Below are 22,706 nucleotides of genomic sequence, written 5' to 3'. Positions count from 1 at the left end.
CACTAGTGGATAAAGATATAGGGGTGTTTATCTGGCAGGAAATGGGGTATATCCACGCATTTTTGCCCAAAAAGGTTTTTTGTACACCCTTGATGGAATGAGTTGCGTGTCGAATGTGCTGCAAAGCTAAGTCGGCTCCACCATCCACCACACTACACATTCTTCTCTAGCCTTCAAATTCGTACACAAAATATCTCTGGTAGTGGTCTGTCGCGTATCTATATGAGCCGTCATATTCTCTTCAACAGTAAACTCCTGAGGGGCTTTGGTACCTCTTTATGCAGATTTATGAGTCGTCTAGAATCCAACATCACTGCAACCTACCATTCTTTGAACAAACCGCGAGGAACTCCCACTGTGACGGACAACGATTTGGCGCTGCCCTATTTTTCGAGTGGAAGATAATAATGAAAGGGGATTTGTAGAGGGAGTATTGTAGGAATTAAGAGGAAAAAACGGGAGATCCCCTAGAAAACTCTCAAAACATTGGCTTTGTCCACAAAAATACAATTCTGCCATCACCGTGAAGATTTGAACTCGATTTCATCATAGTCGGCGCTCTGCCAACTGAGCTATCAAGGCTACGTAGCACTATTGGTAATCGTAATATTGGTAGTAGCAGTGATAGTAGAAATGGCATTAAATAAAGGCCATGAAGACGTTTAGCAACATGGAGACATGGAGCTCCATGCTTACATGACTTCGGCACTAGAATGAGGTGGTGTGGTCGGAAAAGACCAACTTGATAGGAGGGTGAGTGAACCTCGGGGCCGTTCTGATTGTTTTAGCATCGAGAAAAATCTCATTTCTTATTAAAAATGTCCTATTAATAAATTAAATTCCATATGAACTGACGATTGTTATCTTCGAATTTGCTATGCAAGTTATAGGCCAGTCGTTTTATATATTGAACCAAAATGTATTCCATTGGCAGGCAGCGAAGTTAAGATAGCGCCGAGACACAGAAGGCTCTGAGGATGGTGTCAAGTAGCACCGAAACAGCTGTAAGCCGCACATACTTACATAATTAACACGAGTAAGATCGCCATTTAATCAATTATCATTAATATGTATTCCACTGTGCTTATTTTTATTTTCTTGGGCAAATTTTTATTCAACTGCTTCTTATGATATCATTATGTAAATCGTATCTGTATGTAATTACTTTAATCCGATACAGTTGTATGTTCAACTATGTAAGCAAGTTTTAATCCTGGTTGAGTGTAAGAGAAGGCCTTACGGCCTTAACACTACCAGGTTAAATAAAGCCTTTATTATTATTATTATTATTATTATTATTATTATTATTATTATTATTATAAAATGAAATATGCAATTCCATCACCACCCCTTACTGAACCCGGGATCTTCCAGTCCTTGCTGTACAGCTCATGCATTTTGTCAAGACACTTGCGATGTGCAGTATCGGAACAACGTTTTGTGGAGGGGGTAAGAATAGAAGGGAAGGTCGGGCGTGTGTCTACCGAGTTCAAGGCAATGACAAACCCATTCCCCTATAATTCGTAAGTAGACTCATCCGATCTCGTGCGCAGCTCTGTAGGAAGAGCGAGAGTGTGTCCAGACATAATGCATACGATGTACCAATTGAACTACCGGAAGTGGTGTTAGTAGCATTAATATTTTTATTTTTATCTTTTACTGACATTGACATTTCGTTCCGATAAGTTACAAGTAATTAAAATATTGTATTAATAATTTACTCAGTCTATAACTTATCTGTAGGCCTATTATTATAAATTTAGTTAACCATACGACACAAATAAGGAGGACTCTTGTTTTCGCCGTTGCGGCATCATCAGGTCCTATTACACAATACTATTTAATTTATGAAGACGTGTTATTTGTCAAATTTTATAAAATTTAAGTTAAAAGTCAATTTATTTTTATTTTTTCCATAAACATTCCATATTGCGTAAGTAAATCAGCGACACGTAACAGTCCTAAGGAGTTACTCCAGTACAACTTGTTCAATAAACGGCACAAATAGTCACAATCCATAAGATGAACTTGTAATACTGGTCACCTACCAGCAACATTAAAATAAGATAATAGTAACAACATACTTCAACAAATTTTCAGCATGCAATGATTTTATATAAATGTTTTATCTTAACAAATTCAAATCATGCACTCACATTGTTTTAATCAAGAAAGTGTTTCATATTGCATTTAGATCAAAATTAAATTAAATTTAAATTATGTTTTATTTAACGGTGCCGAGGTTACATCAGCGTCGCCGATTTGGCGGAATTTTATCCCGCAGGAATTCTTTTACATGCCAGTAAATCTACTGACATAAGCCTGTCGCATTTAAGCACACTTAAATGCCTTCGACCTGGGCCGGGATCGAACCCGCAACCTCGGGCACAGAAGAGATCAAAATTATGTTTTAATATTTTACTACTTTGTATGTCGATAAATGAATAGAGGAACTACATGACTTCTTGTGTTAGAAGTATGTTTATTTATATGTTACAACAATCAAACTATTGCCCACTATAAGTTACGTTATTATATTTTTAACTTTTAACAAATAATAGGTGTTCAAAAAGTAAATAGGCCTAGTATTGTGAAATAGAACCTGATGATGCCGCAACGGCGAAAACGTTCGTGATTCATATTTCTATATTTGTGTCAAGTGGTTGAATAAACTTATAATATAGTAATTTATGAAGGATAAGTTATAGACTGAATAAATTATTAATACAACTTTAATTTAAATATTAATAATGATAGGAACAGCACTGAAAACAGACGAAAACGCCCAATCTTAGAAATTATATTATGACTATGGTTATGTCGACGTTTATGCCAATAATCGACGACGACGATGTAGACGAAGTAGATGGCGGTGTCTATGATGATATTACTCGACCGAAGCCAGCAGAGTCCTGCAGCCAGGAGCGCCACTTGTACTGTTCCTACGTTCATATAGCATCATCGGTATAGTTCACATTACGCCCGCGCCTCCACTCGCCTCGGTCGAGTAATAAGCAGCAGTAATAATAATAATAATAATAATAATAATAATAATAATAATAATAATGTTTTTTATGTTGATACGAGTAAGTAAAAGACCTCTTTGTGTCACAGATCTTACATTAATCCCGTGCGTCGTACACAATAGCCACGCACTCTGCTGACCACATAATGTGTTGTAGATGGTCTCGCAACATTTAAATAAGTAGAAATACGAATAAGTGCGAAAACAATGATAGATTATACATAAGAAGTAAGGCTGAAGATGAATATAGGAATTATTAATACCGTTTCGAAAGTTGGATCTATCTTCGTCTTCGGATAAGCATCTTACTCACTAGACTAGTCACAAACAGCTAAGTCCACTTGACTGACCCCTTTTATATGAAAACGAAGACAAGTCATACTTTTTAAACGACGTGAATTACTACATCCATTTCAGCAATGGAGAAAGGTTTAGGCTTGTAGGTTCTGAAATTATGTAAATTCACAATCATCACAAAAGTGAAAATACCAAACTTTCATTTTGACATTTCATGTTGATGATGACGACGACAACGATGATAATTTATGAGAGTGATTATAAAAATTACGGTATCACTGCTATTGATTTCATCCCATGTACAGTAATATTCAGGAAAAGTTTACAGAAGGGAATACAGAATTCTGAATAAAATATACTACCTTCCTTACAACGAAGGAGACAATACTTAATACAAAGCATTTGTTAGGATGTCTCGCGAAGGGATCTGGCTACATCTGGCAACACAGCCACGACTAGGTTGGTTAAGTGCGTAGACGAGTGATTACTTAACGATGTAATCTCAATAATCATAAAATAAACAGCTGCCTTTCCCAGCGTGGAATTATAATCTGCTTTGAGATGCCCGCATTTGAAACAAAGTGTTTCAATTTAGTAACTAATTACAACGTGATGCCACATTCAGATTGTTGAATTGAACAATAACCATAAAATCAACTACTTTGAGAACTTTTATAAAGCTACGAGTAGGAATGGAATATCAGAAATGATGAAGGAACGTACATAATGTTAGTTGGAAGGAAAGCATGTAGCCCTACTCTGCAGGAGTACTAACTAGAGTCTTTTTTTTATTCCTGTACCAAATTTCAAGATGCAGGTAACTGTCCTAACCCCAGAGATTCCCAACACTACCATTATGGAACTTTCGAAGTATGGAGTCTTTGGAATTGGCCTCCTTAGCAAAATGGTACTGTAAAACTGTAATGTACACTCTGGAGAAAATATTAAATTCGCACGCTCACTAAATGAGGTTTTAAGAAGCTCACGAGCCAACGCCGTAGCTCAGTCGGCTGAGGAGCTTGCCTGTCGATCCGCAGTTACGCTCGGGCGTGGGATCGATTCCCGCTTGAACTGATTACCTGGTCGGGTTTTTTCCGAGGTTTTCTCCAACTATAAGGTAAATGTCAGGTAATCTATGGCGAATCCTTGGTTTCATCTCGCCAAATAGCTTCTCGCTATCACTAATTCCAACGACACTAAACAAAAGTCTTAATTTTCTTGGTGTTCAACAAAATTTCTTTCATTACGAAAGAAACTATAGGTGTAACGACACAGACAAATATATAAATCAAGGAACAGAATTGATATTCTTACGAAGAATATAAATGTGTGAGCATAATGTTCTAAAGAAATACAGGGAGATCCTGAGAATATATTCCAGGATATAAAAATAAAACAAAAATGCAATGTCTGAAAAGTTCGAATGAAAGAAAAATTCCCGAGAAGTTTAAAGATATTATCGCAAATGAAAGATAGAAACTTGAGGTATATATGAAGATGAAGGGACTTTCTCGAGAAAGGAACAGATATCTTCACAAATCCATGATAAGACGGGAGCAGCAGTAGAAGAAGAAGAAGAAGAAGAAGAAGAAGAAGAAGAAGAAGAAGAAGGTGTCCACGTCACATAGAGATCCATACTTGTTAAAGAAACAGGCTTCTGCGGTTACAAGAAGTAAAATTTCTTTGAACCTTGGTGCGATAGTGTTAAACCTTATAATTAAAACAATTAGGTACGCGGCTGAGATAAGAGGGGAGGAGAGACAGCTGGCGTGCGTGCTCCCAGCTTGGTCGAAGCAGGTTACTGATCTTCGCTGCAAGTTGCGAGTGTTATCGTCCTCAGAAACGTGTTGGATAATTGTTTTATTGTCCAATTTTGCCTCTAATTACCGCAGCATTTAACAGGTATGAGATTGCAATGAAAGTCCAGCATGACCGTCTGCTGACGAAATGCACTTTCGGGAGTTTCACTGACTTTGGCTGTGCGATGGAAAACTAATCAAATTAATCTTTGCTTTCTCTTTTTCTGTATATTAAAAAATAAAGTGCTGAGATACTGTCATTTAATTTCAGTTATTGTATGCCATAGATCTTACACTAGCATTGAAGTTTTAAGATGTGGAACAAATCAAGAGTTATACAATATTTTGGCGACATAAAGTGAGGCCGAAGATTTGCCATAGATTACCTAATATTTTCCATACATTTGGGAAAACCTCGGAAAAATCCAACCAATATAACCAAATCCGAGCGCAGCTCCTATCAACAGACAAGAAAGTGTACTGACTGAACTACGCTGGAGGTACCACAAAAATGTAGGCCTATAGTACAGTAGTGGAAAAAAAAAAAAAAGAAAAAAAAAACCGGACCGACCCTTGTAGCTGATTTCAGAGCCTTGTTCACTCCAGACCACGATAGACTGGTAACTAAGATTTTCGTGGTTCGAATCCTGTCTGGAAAGGAAACTTTTTTTTTTTTTTGTTCCTTATTCAAATTTATTCCCAACTAGCCGTACCCGTGCGCTCCGCTGCACCCGTTAGAAATAAATATAAAGTAATTACATAATTAAAATAGGACATTTGATCCAGGGAACATTCGTGTTTGATAGAAGGATAACTCGTTTAATATGTTACTTAATTTAAATTGCATCCAAATAATTAAAATGCGATCATTTTGGTCCAGAGACCACTCATTGGTGCAATGACAATTCCTTTAACATGTTTCTAATTTTTATTACATGCAACCATAGTTTAATGAACATTGACATCATTTAGATTTAATATGTATACTTTACTTTACTTGTATAGGTTTCCATTGAATTATGGTAATAACTTAATTTTAACCCTTGTTTTCTACGTATATTCAGTAAATGGCGCTTGGCACACTATGGTTCTGAACCCTTCAAATAACTTAAATTATATTATATAATATTACATTACATATATTATATTATATTATATTATATTATATTATATTATATTATATTATATTATATTATATTATATTATATTATATTATATTATATTATATTATATTATATTATATATTATATTAAATTACATTACATTATATTACATTATTTTATATTATATCAGAAGTTACTGTTATAACATTATAGGATTATGTCCATCTAGAGAAACTACACTTTCCAATGGTGAAATAATAATTAATTATACAAATCGGTTAATTTAGCTTCCGATATTACTTCATACAAACACAGAAACATTCTCTGTAGGCTATCTTTCATAGCTTTCGATTGTTGCTGTCCAAGGCCCCTTATAGACGAAGTCATTTGTTTTTTATTTCATTATACGGCCTTAGATGGCAGTTATTTTAATTTTAAAACTCATTTATCTCATTAAATATCAGTCCTATCAAAATTTTTCAAGGAATAAAACTTATCGAAAATTATTTTTAAGGAAACTTTTGTTATGTAACATTTTTCACAAAAATCAATAATAAGCGAGATATTTCGATTTATTTAATTCAGGCCCCCTTATAACCCCCCTTTTAAATAATGTATTTTGAATGGCATATAGCCTAAAATCTAAGTTACAACGAACATGATTTATATTCCAATTTTCATCGGAATCCGTTCATCCATTATCGCGTGAAAAGGTAACAAACAGACAGACAGACATACAAACAAAAATTTCAAAAAAGCGATTTTCAGTTTCAGGGTGGTTAATTATATATGTTAGGACCAATTATTTTTAGAAAATCGAAAATTACCAGAAAAATTTCGGCTACAGATTTATTATTAGTATAGATACTTTTCCATTGCAGCGATATTTTACTACTTAATTAACTTATTATTCAGAACATGAATTTTACCAGCAATCGAAAAGTATTGGGAATAAATTTGAATAAGGAACAAAAAAAAAAGAAAGTTTCCTTCCCAGGCAGGATTCGAACCGCGAAAGTCTTAAGGCCGTATTCATAGACATTCTTAGCGCGGGCTTTCGGTGGATGATCAGCGAACTAACGTTTTTGGTATTCATAAACCAGTGTTAGCGATATGATATGATATGAATCCTGTTTAGCACGCTCGTAGCCCGGGCTAGCGAAATGTCTATGAATAGCACCCTTAGTTACCAATCTATCGTGCTCTGGAGTGAACAAGGCTCTGAAATCAGCTACAAGGTTCGGTCCGTTTTTTTTTGCCACTACTGTACATAGCAAGCAGATAATTCAATTTACAAACCTAAACAATTAATCATCAGTTGAGCTTCAAAAGTACAATACATAGCAATCAAATTAATTTAATTTGAAAGCATAATCAATTCAATCAGTTGAGCTATACAAACATAGCTAATACATAATCATGCAGATTATGGAATTTACAAGCGTAAACAATTATTCATCAGTTGAGCTACATAGTAAACAGATTAATTCAATTTACAAGCGTATTTTAGTTGAGCTACACAGGGTGGATCATAAGTCACCGCACCCTTAGATATATATGCAATGTCATGTACTGTAGAACTACTAATTACTAAACCTGGTGTGCCAACACTGAAATACAGTTGATAACAATGACTAAAACATTTGCTAGCAGTGACAATAACAGTTGAATAACGATAGTGGAATTGTGAGCAAGATGGCAGATACGAGTAATTATTCGCTTGAAGAGCGGTTGGTTGCGAGTGTTTCGGTCCACGAAAAGCAGCACACGGGGCAGACAATGCAACAAATTATGACACAGTTTGGAAGGAGTTTTGCAAGGCCACCCCCAATAAAAGCAACATTGTTAGCTTGGGAAAAGCGAGCGTTCATTACTGGCATCGTCAAAGACATTCCTCGAAGTGGTCAGACTCGACACATGTGCTGCAGTTGCTGGATCTATTGGAGACCATTATCATGGTCTCTACGAAGTCCCGACTTGACAACACTAGATAATAACCTGTGCGGGTACATAAAAGAAAAAGTGGCTGCTAGACGGTATCAAATTAACGAAGAACTGAAATATGCTGTGACAGCTACCTTTGCAGACATAACACCACAGCAGATGTAAAATGTCACAAAGGATTAAGTAAGTACGAAATATCTATGGGTACGGTGACTTATGGCTCGCCCTGTACAAAATTGTACAATGTATAGCAAGTAGGTTAATTCAACTTACAAGCTTAAGCAATTCATCAGTTGTGTAGAAGGTATGGGTGTGTATAAATTTGGTTAATTCTGTTCCAAATCTTTTATCCTGATGGTCCTACGGGATTTTCATGCAAATACAGGCTATAACAATCCTTCACGACGAAAATGTCATTTTTAAAGTGCCATCCGCCTGTCTGCTTATAGAGAATTCTCGTGAGCTATTGAACGGACTTTATTCATATTTAATATCTGTAAGTCACTTCGAAAAATTAACGTATATTTTGCCTATTAAGAACGAGAGCAAAAATGAAATATGTGCTCAGTTTCTCAGTTTATTACACTGTTATTTCTTTGTAATATTACTGTCCACTAAGACTCATGATCACACAAATAATCCCTGCATAGATAAATATTTGTCTGCCATTTTTAACTAATTCTTTTTTTAAGCCAATTAAAACCACAGTGGTATGTAATAAACTGATATTTGATTAGGACCTAAGTTCAGACTCGTAGTAATTTCCCAATATGCTCTTATGAATTCAGTTATACTTTTATGATTAGTTTCTCATTCACTTCTTTATTATATCCCTAGTCAAAACAATTCCTGCAATTATCCCCAAAAATTTCATCTTTATTGAATCTCGTCCTGTAATTGTCTGCTCAATAGCAGTTAAGAGTCTCTGATCCTGATAGAAGAGTCAATGTTTCCATCGTCTTTTACATAGATTTGTTTCTTTCGAAATTGTCGTAAAATTCTCAATTTATCTGTAATATTTCCGTAACGATGTATCTTCACTTCAATGTTTGAGGATCTCTGGAATTATTAAATGGCGTCAAAGGTAAATTAAATTGTTCAATTAATTCAGACTTCATTTTCAATAGCTATGTCTGCTTTCAAGAAATCTTCCCACATAATAAATAACACTACTTATTTATAAATATAGCAACATTAATTGGAAAGATCACTTGTTACGAATTCAAGACTCTCATCGTCACTGCCCCCACCAAAACTACGACCACCACCACTACCACTCCCACCTTCAAAAGTAGTAGCGACTGCCCATTCGATTTTTAAAAAATTATCTCTCCATCTTGTTTTTGGACTTCCATCTTTTAGCTTTCCTTCAGTTTGCAGTTTATTAGGGATGCTGATGGTCTTCGTGCTTCCATTCGTAGTATCTCCTGGTATCAGTCCCGTCTAAAGCTGTTTTTTCTTTTTGTACCGATGTCAAAATGTTCAATTCATTTTTCAGTCAAGATTAACATCCCGAAAAAAGTATCACGATACTGAATGTAGGAATTTCATATCAGCAGATTAAATTTTTCATTTGTCGCGTCTCTTCATCAACTAGTTCTTACAGTTTTAAGTAAAAAAATGGAACTGCTCTCACTCAGAAGAATGTTAGTTGTAAGGAGATATGGATTTGTGTAAGACTCGATTATCGAAAAACAGTTCACGAATACAGACTAAAAGGACAAAGGATATCGTGATGCCCTAACTGACGTTAGGATGATTAAATTTCGACTGAACATGAAACAAATAAATACGATGTAATTTATTTTGACGATTCTGCTGCTGATGAGGATAGTGGTGACTTCATGGACAATGAGAGAGAGTAATTAGTAACTGAGAATTCAAGTCCACTCAAAGACGGTGTGCATGATAAGCCAAATTAATATAATTGAAAGCCATGACTAAATATCAGAACTTACAAGCTACAACTAGAATATAGGTGACGTTGGTAAGACAGGATGTATTTTCATTCGAGCATAGGCAATCGCGTTAGCTACACTGAATTTTAGTGGTATGTTATGTATTGCAGACACATACAGACAGTTTAGGAATTTATCTTCATTCTATTAAAATCGCTGAAATAATACAACTGGTCGCGATGTAAGATGAACTATCGTTCGGGTTTAAGGGAAGAAGAAAGTTAAATATAGTGAAAACCCAGTAAACTAAAAGAAAATATTTTAAAATATTCTTTGATATGTGAAAAATACATTACATAAACTTTCATGCGCATTTATGCCCTTGTCAGCTGCTGTGACACCATTTTAAAGCTCTGGTGCACAGGATTTTTAAACAACACTAAGCATTGATTTCAAATTCCCGTAAATTAGTTGTTAAAACTTTTTCCTTCAAAATCCCTTTGATAATGTGAAAAATACACTGTATAAAATGTAATGCTCATTTATGGTCTTGTCACCTGCTGTAACGTTATTTTTAAAGCTCTGCTGCACAGGGTTTTAAATGACGCTAAACTGTGATCGAAAGTACAGGTAACTTCAATTGTTGTTTGCTTTATTCCACAAAACGTTATATAACTTATCTTTGGATCTATTAACGCTACGTGCATTATATTTGGTACACACATTCTTTAGGCCACTGGGAAACTTTCTTTTGGAATATAAATTTGCTATTTTGTTGCATTTGAAAAATACGAGTCCATATTCCTATAATAGTACCTCTAAAATTAATTCCTAAAACGTAATTATTTATTGTACAATTTTTAAAATAAATATAAAAATTACGCTTCGGACATTTTAAAGAAGCTGCTTTTAGATGTAAAATGTCAGAAATTTTAAATTTGAAAATGACTGAGATATATATATTTTTGTGAATCATTGTATCCTGTTTTTTTCTAACTTGAACCATATTTTTTAAATTAATTTAGAATTCAAGTTGTTGCAACAATGATATTTCTACATACAAAAATGAAAACTGTCCATCAATTAAAAACAATTTCTAATTTCAGTAGCTTATTACCTCCCCTTAACGTGATTTACAAAATCCGTTTAATTGGCACGGAGTAGATTAGTGAGTTTTAACACACGTTTTAAAATTATGTGCTATTTACAGACTCTGAGACAATGACAGGACAACAGTGGAACATTAGTGGAAAGAAAATTACAGGCAAAGTCAAAATAGAAGAAATGTCAATGTTGTCCCTGCAAAGCTCAGGAAACGTATCCTGGACCAAACTTCCGTTCTCTTTGTGTGAAAGCTGAGTTGCAGTTGGATCGCACGTAGTCTTGTCTTCCTTGGACGCACTATTCGCGATGATGACCAAACAGCTTCACAGGCGAGTTTCGAACTACGCATCTTTGGTTGTGTGATCTAACCAGCCAGGTATCCGGTATTTTATCTTGGTAATTTTTCAATCCTTTCTGGCCACGTCATATTTCCTGGTCTTCCTACATCAGCATTCAATGACCTGGATACCTTTAACCCTGCGGGTTGCGAATTAAGAATGCCTTTCCGTTCTCATTGCAGAAGTACGTCCAGCAGAGTTACCGTGCCAGTACAGGACACTGGTTTGTACTTCCGCTCCTATTTAAACTGATTTCTAAGGAAAAGAAGCCCAGTAGCACCCGTTAAGTGGTCATCCGTAATGTAATAGTAATGCTGCTTTGTTTACGATCCGAAGATCAAGGCTTCAGACCATCTTGAAGGCTGCAGATTTTTAGAATCGCTCATTATTCTTTGCCTGGCTTACTTTATATCAGCTTCTTGTCTATGCGGATGACATGAATATGTTAGGAGAAAATCCACAAACGATTAGGGAAAACACGGAAATTTTACTTGAAGCAAGTAAATCGATAGATTTGGAAGTAATTCCCGAAAAGACATAGTATATGATTATGTCTCGTGACCAGAATATTGAACGAGATGGAAATATAAAAATTGTAAATTTATCCCTCGAAGAGGTGGAAAAATTCAAATATCTTGGAGCAACAGTAACAATATAAATGACACTCGGGAGGAAATTAAACGCAGTATAAATATGGACAGTTAAAAAGACTTCTTGTCATAACTCGCTTTGTTAAACTTAATTCTTCTTCTTCTTCTTTTGCTACTCCAAGTAATGGAATTGGAAGTTTCTAAGGCCTCTATGCATATCAGTGTGTCTGACTTAAGCCGTTCATTTTTGCTTAGGCAGTCCAAATAACAGTCGAGACATGTGGGAGGTATTTAATGGTTTCGTAGGCGGAAACAGGGGTGGGTGTAACGTTACTGCCATCATTACGTGAATGTTACGAATTTTAGCCTTCGTATGATAATTTTATGTTAAACACGTGCTGTCAAACTGCTATGTCAATTATTTATTATCTTTGGCCTTTCCAACGTTTATTTCACTCTTTGATAACGTTTTATCGGGTCATTTGTTCTTTTTATAGTTCCTATAACACAGTTTCCTTAGTACGTTAGTTACAGTCAATACTTCCAAGTAATTTACTTGTTTTGTTTCATTCGGAATAAGCAATATATCTTTAAAAAACAGACAGTGCAGAATTTTAACAAAATTTATTAATTTATTCTAATTGTAATTTGAATATGTCACGCCTAGTGAACTACCATGAGAACGTCAAAACTTGGGCAGACCAAGATTCAGACTGTGACAAACCATATGATCCAAGACATATGAGATCGATAATAACCCATATGAGTTGTACAATGTCGACGTACTATGATATACTGAAGAACATATATTTCCGTGCAGGAATTCTGCATTGCCATATGGTGAAGAATGGGTAGAACAGAGAAAAATTATATCCAGCACCGAGATTCGAACCCGCTCTACGTGCTGACGCTTTATCCACTAAGCCACACCGGATTCTAGTTCCGATGCCGGATTGAATCCTTCTCAGTTTAATTTCTACCTCTCTGTTCCTCTTTTATGGCCTACTCTCATGCACTGTGTCACAGAATATGTGACAGTGGCACAATGTCCAACACTATGTACAGAGTTGCATTCATTACGAGTCACTAAGTGGCCGGAACCCGACGGAATAAGGCGCTTAGTTTCACCTGGAATCGAAATTCGGAATTAAAAAGTACGAAAGGAAAGACCGAGTATCGAACCCTCATATGAACACATCACTCTAGCTAAGAGCCATGGACTATCCACGAGTGATCCGCGTATTATAAATGTTTGTTTCTTCATTCAGACTCATCGTATGAATTAATGTATCAATCAGTTCTCCGAATCTACAGTATGTCTAGTTGTTTTCAGTTGTTACTTATACTAAAATACTAGGGCTACGATTTAGAGAATTTCAACGGCGAAAAGTATTCTCTCTCCACCACTAGTCGTTTTGTGCGTGATGCCTAAAACAATTTATGAACGGCTTGATTCAGACACCCTGTACATTATACATTGCTACATAGGGTACACATGATACCTAGGCTAATAATAGGAACTCAATTTTTTAAAAAAATCCCTGCATATAATATAGACTATGTATCAATTGTTCAATATCGAATTCTTAGCAGAATTTTTATAATAAAGATTCACAGGAAAAACCTCCACAAACTATAAGAAAATTTATAAAAAAAACGTAATTTTTCGCCAATGAATATATTTATTTTTGTTATTATGGAGAACTGGAAATTTAGTTTTTGAGAATTGTTACATTTCGAGTACCAGTATCTCTAGACCACGCACGAAGACGTTGAGGAAGGCCGGAAAGGCGAAGGGCTGACATGCACAGGTTTTAAAATATAAACGATATTGTGAGTGATTTAAGGGCCATCAGCAAGAGAGGAAGAGGTAGTTTTACGAGATACCATATTACAGGACTGTTATTTCTATATATTCCCCTGGCAATATTACTGAAATGTGTACATTTTGCGAAACCCGTCACTTTAGTTGCGAAAAGGAGAATGGCTAAATCATTCAACGTTGCCACAACGGTGAAGTTCAATTTTCAGAAAATCGGTAGTATATTACACTTTGAACACTGAATACAAAGAACTTCTTCAAGACATAAGACTGTGAAGTCATCAAAGGTAAGATAAATGTATATATCCTTTCTTTAAAAATTACTTTATAATTATCAATCTAATTAAGTTCGGTATATATTCGTTGTATAAAATTAGGTTCTTCACAAATTTTCCACTGCATTGAAAATTTTCAAAGTATTAAAATCCGGATGTAGGCAATAAAATAAATTAGGTTTTAAAATTGAATGCATTTTAGAAAACACGGAGGTTCATTGCCACCCTCACACAAGCCCGCCATCGGCAAGATTAATACAGTCCTACAGTCATATTCCACCTCCCTCAAATCCATTTTAATATTATCCTCCCATCTACGTCTCGGTGTCCTCAAAGATCTTTTTCCCTCCGGCCTTCCAACTGACACTCTATATGCATTTCTGGATTCGCCCATACGTGCTACATACCCAGTCCATCTCAAACGTCTGGATTTAATGTTCCTAATTATGTCAGTTGAAGAATACAATACGTGCAGTTTTGCATCGTGTAACTTTCTCCATTCTTCTGTAACTTCATCCCTCTTACCGCTATTTTCCTAAGCACCTTATTCTCAAGCACCCTTAACCTCTGTTCCTCTCTCAATGTGAGAATGCAAGTTTCACAACCATACAAAACAACCGGTAATATAACTGTTTTGCAAATTCTAACTTTCAATGCTACTAGTAATAATAATTAAAATAAGAATCTAATCTTATTATGTTAGGACTAGTATAGTTACTTCGATATCTAGTAAATTAACTAAATTTAGGGTCCAAATAAGGTAATTTTGAATTCTAGAAATCTAAACCTGCCGGCTACGGTGTACGCAACGATTAAACTGAACTTTAACTTTGCAAGGCAGTCATGGTGACGGGTTCGAATTTCGCGTAAAACGTTGACTTTTGACCTTGTCAATGTTGTACACTATGCTGTCTTAGGTGAAGGCCCACCATCGCGCTGACCCCGTATCTACTGTAAGAAGTTCCTCAATGAATTTGCCAAAAAGGAAAAAAAAACTCGCAAGAGAGAAGAGAATAAACAGCAATAACGAAACGAATTAACCGTTACCATTATTACATTCCTCTCAATAGGCCTATAAACCACTTCATGAGAATGTTTTTCCTTGTCAGAGGAACAAGAATAATGTACGAGAATAAAGGAGCGTAATATAATTTCTTTGTTCCCTCATTTCTTTTTAATTAAGAAATTTGATGTATAACCTTCTCGTTATTTTTCAGCAAACAAATTTTTACTCGCTTCTTTAATGTTTATGTCTTTAGATTTTACTTATCAATTCACTTCTTTCATCATATGTTTGTTTACGTCGACATCGGCAACAACATAGTCACGTTCATCTTCTTCGTTGCTATCGTAGTCGTCGGTCGTAGTCGTCGCCGCCCTCCTCCTCCTCCTCATCATCATCATGATCCGTTAACCGTTCCGTTCCCGCTCGTCAGATATTATGAACTATTACTGACAAGTAGTACATCTCCCTTATCATATGACCAGTATAGCATAAAGTTTCTATATAAGGCAACACGGGGTGAATGTATGAGAAGAGATTCATACCCAGAACCAATAAATGCAAAGAAAAATCTCCAATTTCCTGTACGTACTGGTAATCGAATCTACGAGCGTGTTCACTGTATTTATTTCCAGAAACACACTAACATGAGGCAACAAAGAGACTATTAGCTATATTTATTTTCGGAAACACTCTAACTTGAGGCAATAAAGAGACTATTAGCTGTATTTATTTTCGGAAACACTCTAAATTGAGGCAATAAAGAGACTATTAGCTGTATTTATTTTCGGAAACACTCTAACTTGAGGCAATAAAGAGACTATTAGCTGTATTTATTTTCGGAAACACTTTAACGTAAGGCAATGAAGAGGCTATTAACTGTCTGCTTATGCGTATACATATACATATATATCATTTATTGTTCCTATTATAGCTTAAGAGTTTATTTGATACATACATTCCGATTATACTTCATTTTTAACTTCTTTACTTTTATCCATATAAAGTGTATTGCGTTTAATATTTATGAATTGAAGAGTAGGCCTACGTTCTTCCACTTATTTCACGTCGAGTTCAACAACACACCTAAATAACCAATTTTAGATCGTGGACATAACCATGTTCCGATTTGTATTTACTTGTTAACAACATAGATGTGGGTACAACATTTGAAGTACAATAAAATGATGAATAAAACCATGGAAATCTATTACTCCTTAACCATTCCAACAGTGCCTATAACGTGGAAGACGCAAATCTTCTTAAGTACCTGCACCAGCCTTATGTACAACCTTTGACACGAATATTGGTCACTTTTCAGAAACGAAGTCTCACCTCAGAATATCTCGAGAATCGTATGCTTTGTGTTTACACGCTTACTTTTTACCTAAAGAGATTCGAAGCCCGGTCTTTGTAACGAGAAGAAAGAACTATGTCGCTAAGCCATAAAGGCTTCGTAGGGAATATGTAGTTTCGTGACATACAGATACGGCGCCGCTAGGACTTGACTTCATCCTCTGGCTTCGATGTTAATTATTTCCCCGTCTGCACGGCGCGCTAACCCGAACGACACTTAGACAAATTTACGCTACAGGAGAACGACCATTTTCCGTGTTAAAGGTTGTACAAACGTAGTGCAGATTCTCGGACTGTGATCAGGACTTGTAAGTCTACTGTAGTTGGAGTTGTAATGCCCGGAAAAGTAGTAATTTCTAACTTCTTTCACGTAGGCCTAAATATCTCCACAACTATTCACATTTAACAGTCATGTTTCCAGTCGAAGTTGAAGTACGATCTTGAAATAATAATTAATATCAAAAACTTATACATCCCTACGCATTCAAATTCTTTGCCTCCCATAACTCGAGCTACAGCCTATGTCGGGTATGGAGTAGAAATAATTTATTTGACAAAATTCTGAAGTCTAGGTCTAGAAGCCGTTTAAAGCTGAACAAATGACTATAATAGGCCGAAACATTGATCATGTAAGGGAAAAAAAGACTGTCCGGGAAAAATCGCATTTGTAGCAGACCTAAACTGGTATATCTTGTAGTAGTCTGTACCTGTATCTACTGGAAATGGAGATCAGCGCTTCTGATTGTGAGGAAGAAGGATGTAAGATTAATAATAATAATAATTAATAATAATAATGATAATAATAATAATAATAATAATAATAATAATAATAATAATAATAATAATATGGCTATGTAGAGAAAGATTAATGATTAATGAGAAAGGTGGTGTCGAAATTCATTGTAGTGATGATATGATGACTACGACAAGGTGAAAGTGATGATAGCGATGTGAAAAAAATATGAGAATAGCATGATAAGGACATAATTATGAGATGGTGATAAGGATTATGATACGAAAATTAGGTGTAAAGATGATATCACATGATGATGATGATGATGATGATGATGATGATGATGATGATGATGATGATGATGATGATGAACCTATAATGAAAGTAAGATGGTGATAAAAATAGTGGTGGTGACAGTAGTGGTGGTGGTGGTGGTGGTGGTGGTGGTGGTGGTGGTGGTGGTCGTGGTATGATAAAGAAGACCAAGCATATGACGATATGAACATAATGCGATAATGATGAAGATTATGATGTGGTAATGCCATACAAAATGATATATGATGCGGTGGTAAGGTAATCGTGACGTAATGATGCTGGTGATGTTGTAAGTAATAATTACAATAATGTAATATAGTGTGACAGTGATCAGATTCGTCTTGATGTGACAAAAAATAAGATATTAATGATGTAACAATATGAGCATTATATGAATGCAATGCTGCTGCTGCTGCTGTTATAAAGATGATGCGACAATTAACAACGAAGAAAAAGACGATGGTGATATTTTTTTTTATATTATTGGGTTATTTTACGACGCTGTATCAACATCTAGGTTATTTAGTGCCTGAATGATATGGTGATAATGCCGGTGAAATGAGTCCGGGGTCCAGCACCGAAAGTTACCCAGCATTTGCTCGTATTGGGTTGAGGGAAAACCCCGGAAAAAACCTCAACCAGGTAACTTGCCCCGATCGGGCCACCTGGTTTCGCAGCCAGACGCGCTGACCGTTACTCCACAAGTGTGGACGATAGTGATATTGATGACGACGATACAGTGATGAGAGGATTTTGTGATGGTGATGAAGATTATAATGTGGTGATGCAACGGGAAACTTGATCACGTGCTGAAGTGAAAGCGATAATACTGACAGATAGTGAAACGCTGATGTAATGATATGATCACGCAATGATCATGAAGATGATGATGTGAGGATTACGAGAAATACTGATCAAAATTTGATAGGATGTGTTAGTGATCAGATAATGATATGACGAAGAAGATAATGATGCAACAATGTAAAAATTGTGTGATATCGAAGATATAATTATGATCACGATAATTATGTGAAGATGATGCGAGAGAAGGTTTGGAATTGAACGGGTTACATCAGCTGCTTGTCTATGAGGATGACGTGAATATGTTAGGAGAAAATCCACAAACGATTAGAGAAAACACGGGAATTTTACTGGAAGCAAGTAAAGAGATAGGTTTGGAAGTAAATCCCGAAAAGACAAGTATATGATTATGTCTCGTGACGAGAATATTGTACGAAATGGAAATATAAAAATTGGAAATTTATCTTTTGAAGAAGTGGAGAAGTTCAAATATCTTGGAGCAACAGTAACAAATATAAATGAAACTCGGGAGGAAATTAAACACAGATTAAATATGGGAAATGCCAGTTACTATTCGGTTGAGAAGCTTTTATCATCCAGTCTGCCGTCAAAAAATCTGAAAGTTAGAATTTATAAAACAGTTACATTACCGGTTGTTCTTTATGGTTGTGAAACTTGGACTCCCACTTTGAGAGAGGAACATAGGTTAAGGGTGTTTGAGAATAAAATGCTTAGGAAAATATTTGTGGCTAAGAGGGATGAAGTTACAGGAGAATGGAGAAAGTTACACAACACAGAACTGCACGCATTGTATTCTTCACCTGACATAATTAGGAACATTAAACCTAGACGTTTGAGATGGGCAGGGCATGTAGCACGTATGGGCGAATCCAGAAATGCATATAGAGCGTTAGTTGGGAGGCCGGAGGGAAAATACCTTTAGGGAGGCCGAGACGTAGATGGGAAGATAATATTAAAATGGATGTTGGATATGATGATAGAGAATGGATTAATCTTGCTCAGGATAGGGACCAATGGCGGGCTTATGTGAGGGCGGCAATGAACCTCCAGGTTCCTTAAAAGCCAGTAAGTAAGTAATGCGATGATCATGAAGAAGACGATAATGGCGACGATTTAATAATGCGGCAACTATGTGGGTTTATTAAGGTTATCATTTTATGATATAGTGAAGTAAAAATTACTGAGCCATCATAATATGATAAATACGAAGTTTATGTTACAATGCAATGATAACGACTAAGTTATGATGAGGATGCAATGAGATGCTGAGAGACGATCATTTCAATAAAGTACCGGTATTGTTCTCATTAAACCCCATATGCACAGGCTACTTAGTTTGAACAGAATAGTAGCACGTGTGTTTGTATTCTTTGTTGGTAATTGCCTGGAATCGATGGACAGCCTTCAGCTAACCGAGCCTATCTCCACGGAAAGCAATGCCGATTTCTTTTCCAGTCAGCTGTTTGGATGAAGTATTGTCGTAAATTCCTGAAGTATGAGTGTGCATGTGCAGAGGGTTCGCATATTTATACGAGGCCAGGGGCAAGGTCACCCGCTCGCAATTAGCTAGGGTCATGCTCAGGAATCCGCGGAACGGGGTCGAGCAGGCGGTTTTGGCGCTATCTCAACAATCCCACGACACAGCTGCCTACCTGTCACCGCGCTCCCAGAGCTGATGCATAGTCTTGCCTGCTTCCGCGGTCTTGTTCGGCGTCTTCCACTTCTCAGATTAAAGGCTTCGAGTTCTGATAGCATTTATTAAAGGTTGCAACTTACCTGAACTCTGCAACAAGCCACAAAATTGAAGTCTGATACCAGATAATGTCTTATTTCTAATTAAATACATCTGCTGATCGTGTAGTACTTCAGATACATGAGCAATCCCACAGAACAAATGAAATATTGTGGGTATACTCTCTAGTAGCAATTATTTTTTCACGAAAATCAAGAAACTTATCTTTTTACATGAGCATCAGATTTTGCATACTTCTCTACAATAAAAGATCAAAATGTTGGACTAGGCTATTCAATAAAGAGTGTTCTCTTCAGCTTCTTGAATGAGTAGTTTTTTTGGGGTGGGGGGTATTTTACGACGCTGTATCAACATCTAGGTTATTTAGCGTCTGAATGAAATGAACGTGATAATGCCGGTGAAATGAGTCCGGGGTCCAGCACCGAAAGTTATCCAGCATTTGCTCGTATTGGGTTGAGGGAAAACCCAGGAAAAAACCTCGACCGGGATTCGAATCCGGGCCACCTGGGTTCGCGGCCAGACGCGCTGACCGTTACTCCACAGCTGTGGACGAATGAGTAGTAGTGATAGGGTGTGATTTGAAGACCTGTGATTTTATCGCCGTGACAGGTTTGAATCTGGTTTCGACTGTGACTACAGTTTTCAAAATCAGAGCTCCGAGAAATCACAATCTGCTATAGAAACGTGACTCATTGCGATGGTGACTGATGTACAGTAGTGGCAAAAAAACCGGACCGACCCTTGTAGCTGATTTCAGAGCCTTGTTCACTCCAGAGCACGATAGACTGGTAACTAAGACTTTCGTGGTTCGAATCCTGTCTGGGAAGGAAACTTTTTTTGTTCCTTATTCAAATTTATTCCCAATACTTTTCGATTGCAGCGATATTTTACTACTTAATTAACTTATTATTCCCAGAACATGAATTTTACCAGCAATGGACGTGACAGCTCCAGAGCCCAGATAACTGCAAATCAGAAAATTAACTTGAAGGACAACATAACTGATATCTAATTAATTTTCATCTCACTCAAAAGTTTAACGTCGGCAAATCTTTGATAGTCAAGCTACAATCCAATCGCTATATTCTTCTACGAATGATTCACTTACGCAGTAGTAAACATTCTTTGGAAAATATACGCACCAACACATCGCGATAACACAGCTCAGAGTGTTTTTGCTATACTCGCCGCTCTAGTCAATTATTGTTGATATGAGGTATGGAACCGGTAGGCCTATATCAATTCTCAGAAGAGCGATAAACATAAACATCTGTCGGCTCGTGATGAGAAACTTTCACAATCGCCAAGACTCATTCGAACGCAAAAATCACACTGTGACAAAATCGCTATTATCTGTCACAGCGATTTTTTCGGAGCTGTAACGGCAAAACGCTGTCACATCTCATCTCTAATGAGTAGCTGTCGTTTTAGCTTAAGAGCAGCAGGCACGGAATCAATCCTACATGAAGTTCATTCTTATTTAAATGATATAAAAATGAAATTACATATCGAGGGCATCATGACAGATGGCGTACAAACAAAACTGCACCTTTACATTAGACCCATTTGAATATGGAATAGTTTTTCCTATCCTGTCTACATAACAAGATATATTCTTTGATCCTTCCCCATGCCCATTGTAATTCTCAGACATTTGTTTTCAAATATATTTGTTGATACACCCTTCTGGTATGATATAGTCGATATATCTTTTGATATTTCAGAACGAAACCAAAGATCACTGCTCTAATTTGATATAGTTCAACTTAAGAACTGATTCTACGTTTGTGCACTCACTTTTCTAAAATTAGATGTCTCGTATTCAACCAGTGAAATGATATCTAACAATTTACATGTAGTACAATACCTTTCATTAAATCGAAGAATATTCTGTAATTATTTCACGTAATACGCAGTCCATTAACCGGAAAAATAAGTTTTCAAGAAATTATTCGCTTAAGTGTTAAAAGATCCACTAAAAATAAATCATTCGACTATCGCAAATGCAAAAGAACAACCAAAGTCACATTTTTAAAGTTCTGAGTAAATAACAATTTAAAGTTTGAAACGTCATTTATTTAAATTAATATTTATAAAATTTGTTTCAAAGTAGAAATGTTTCACAGATATCGGTACTGAAATTATAATCCAATATTTTCACTTTGGGCTAGTTTTTGTTGCTTAATTTTTTAAGAATACACCTTAGTGTAACTTTTCCAATGAAATAAAGTCCTGAGAAACAAGGAAAGAATAAGCAAAGTCCAACATGACAATTAAACTACGTATAATGGCATAGTTACTTCTTATTTCTACTTGCGAAATATTTTCGAAATACTCGTATTTCAAGTGCTGACAGTTGCGGTTCTCTTCCGCAGCATGACTCATGGCACGAATATTTTTGCTAGCATCAGATAATTAATCTGCCAGTTCTGGTTTCTTCGTCACATTTCTGGACATATGACACTGACTGTGACTTTCTTTCACGATTTTCTTTTGCAGACTGAATATAGTCAATAAATTAATTGATTA

General features: G+C 36.0%; 1 protein-coding gene across 1 annotated transcript in view; it reads right to left on the bottom strand.

The window, feature by feature from the left end:
* The window catches only part of Fs (Follistatin), a 502,124-nt gene that overhangs the window by 362,753 nt on the left and 116,665 nt on the right, over nt 1-22,706 (bottom strand). The gene's annotated exons all lie outside the window — the stretch shown is intronic.

Source organism: Periplaneta americana, chromosome 9 (genome assembly GCF_040183065.1).
Source record: "Periplaneta americana isolate PAMFEO1 chromosome 9, P.americana_PAMFEO1_priV1, whole genome shotgun sequence".
In the NCBI taxonomy this organism is placed as follows: Eukaryota; Metazoa; Arthropoda; class Insecta; order Blattodea; family Blattidae; genus Periplaneta; species Periplaneta americana.
Note: the sequence above shows the minus strand (reverse complement) of the source record. Positions and strands in the feature narration are given on the sequence as shown.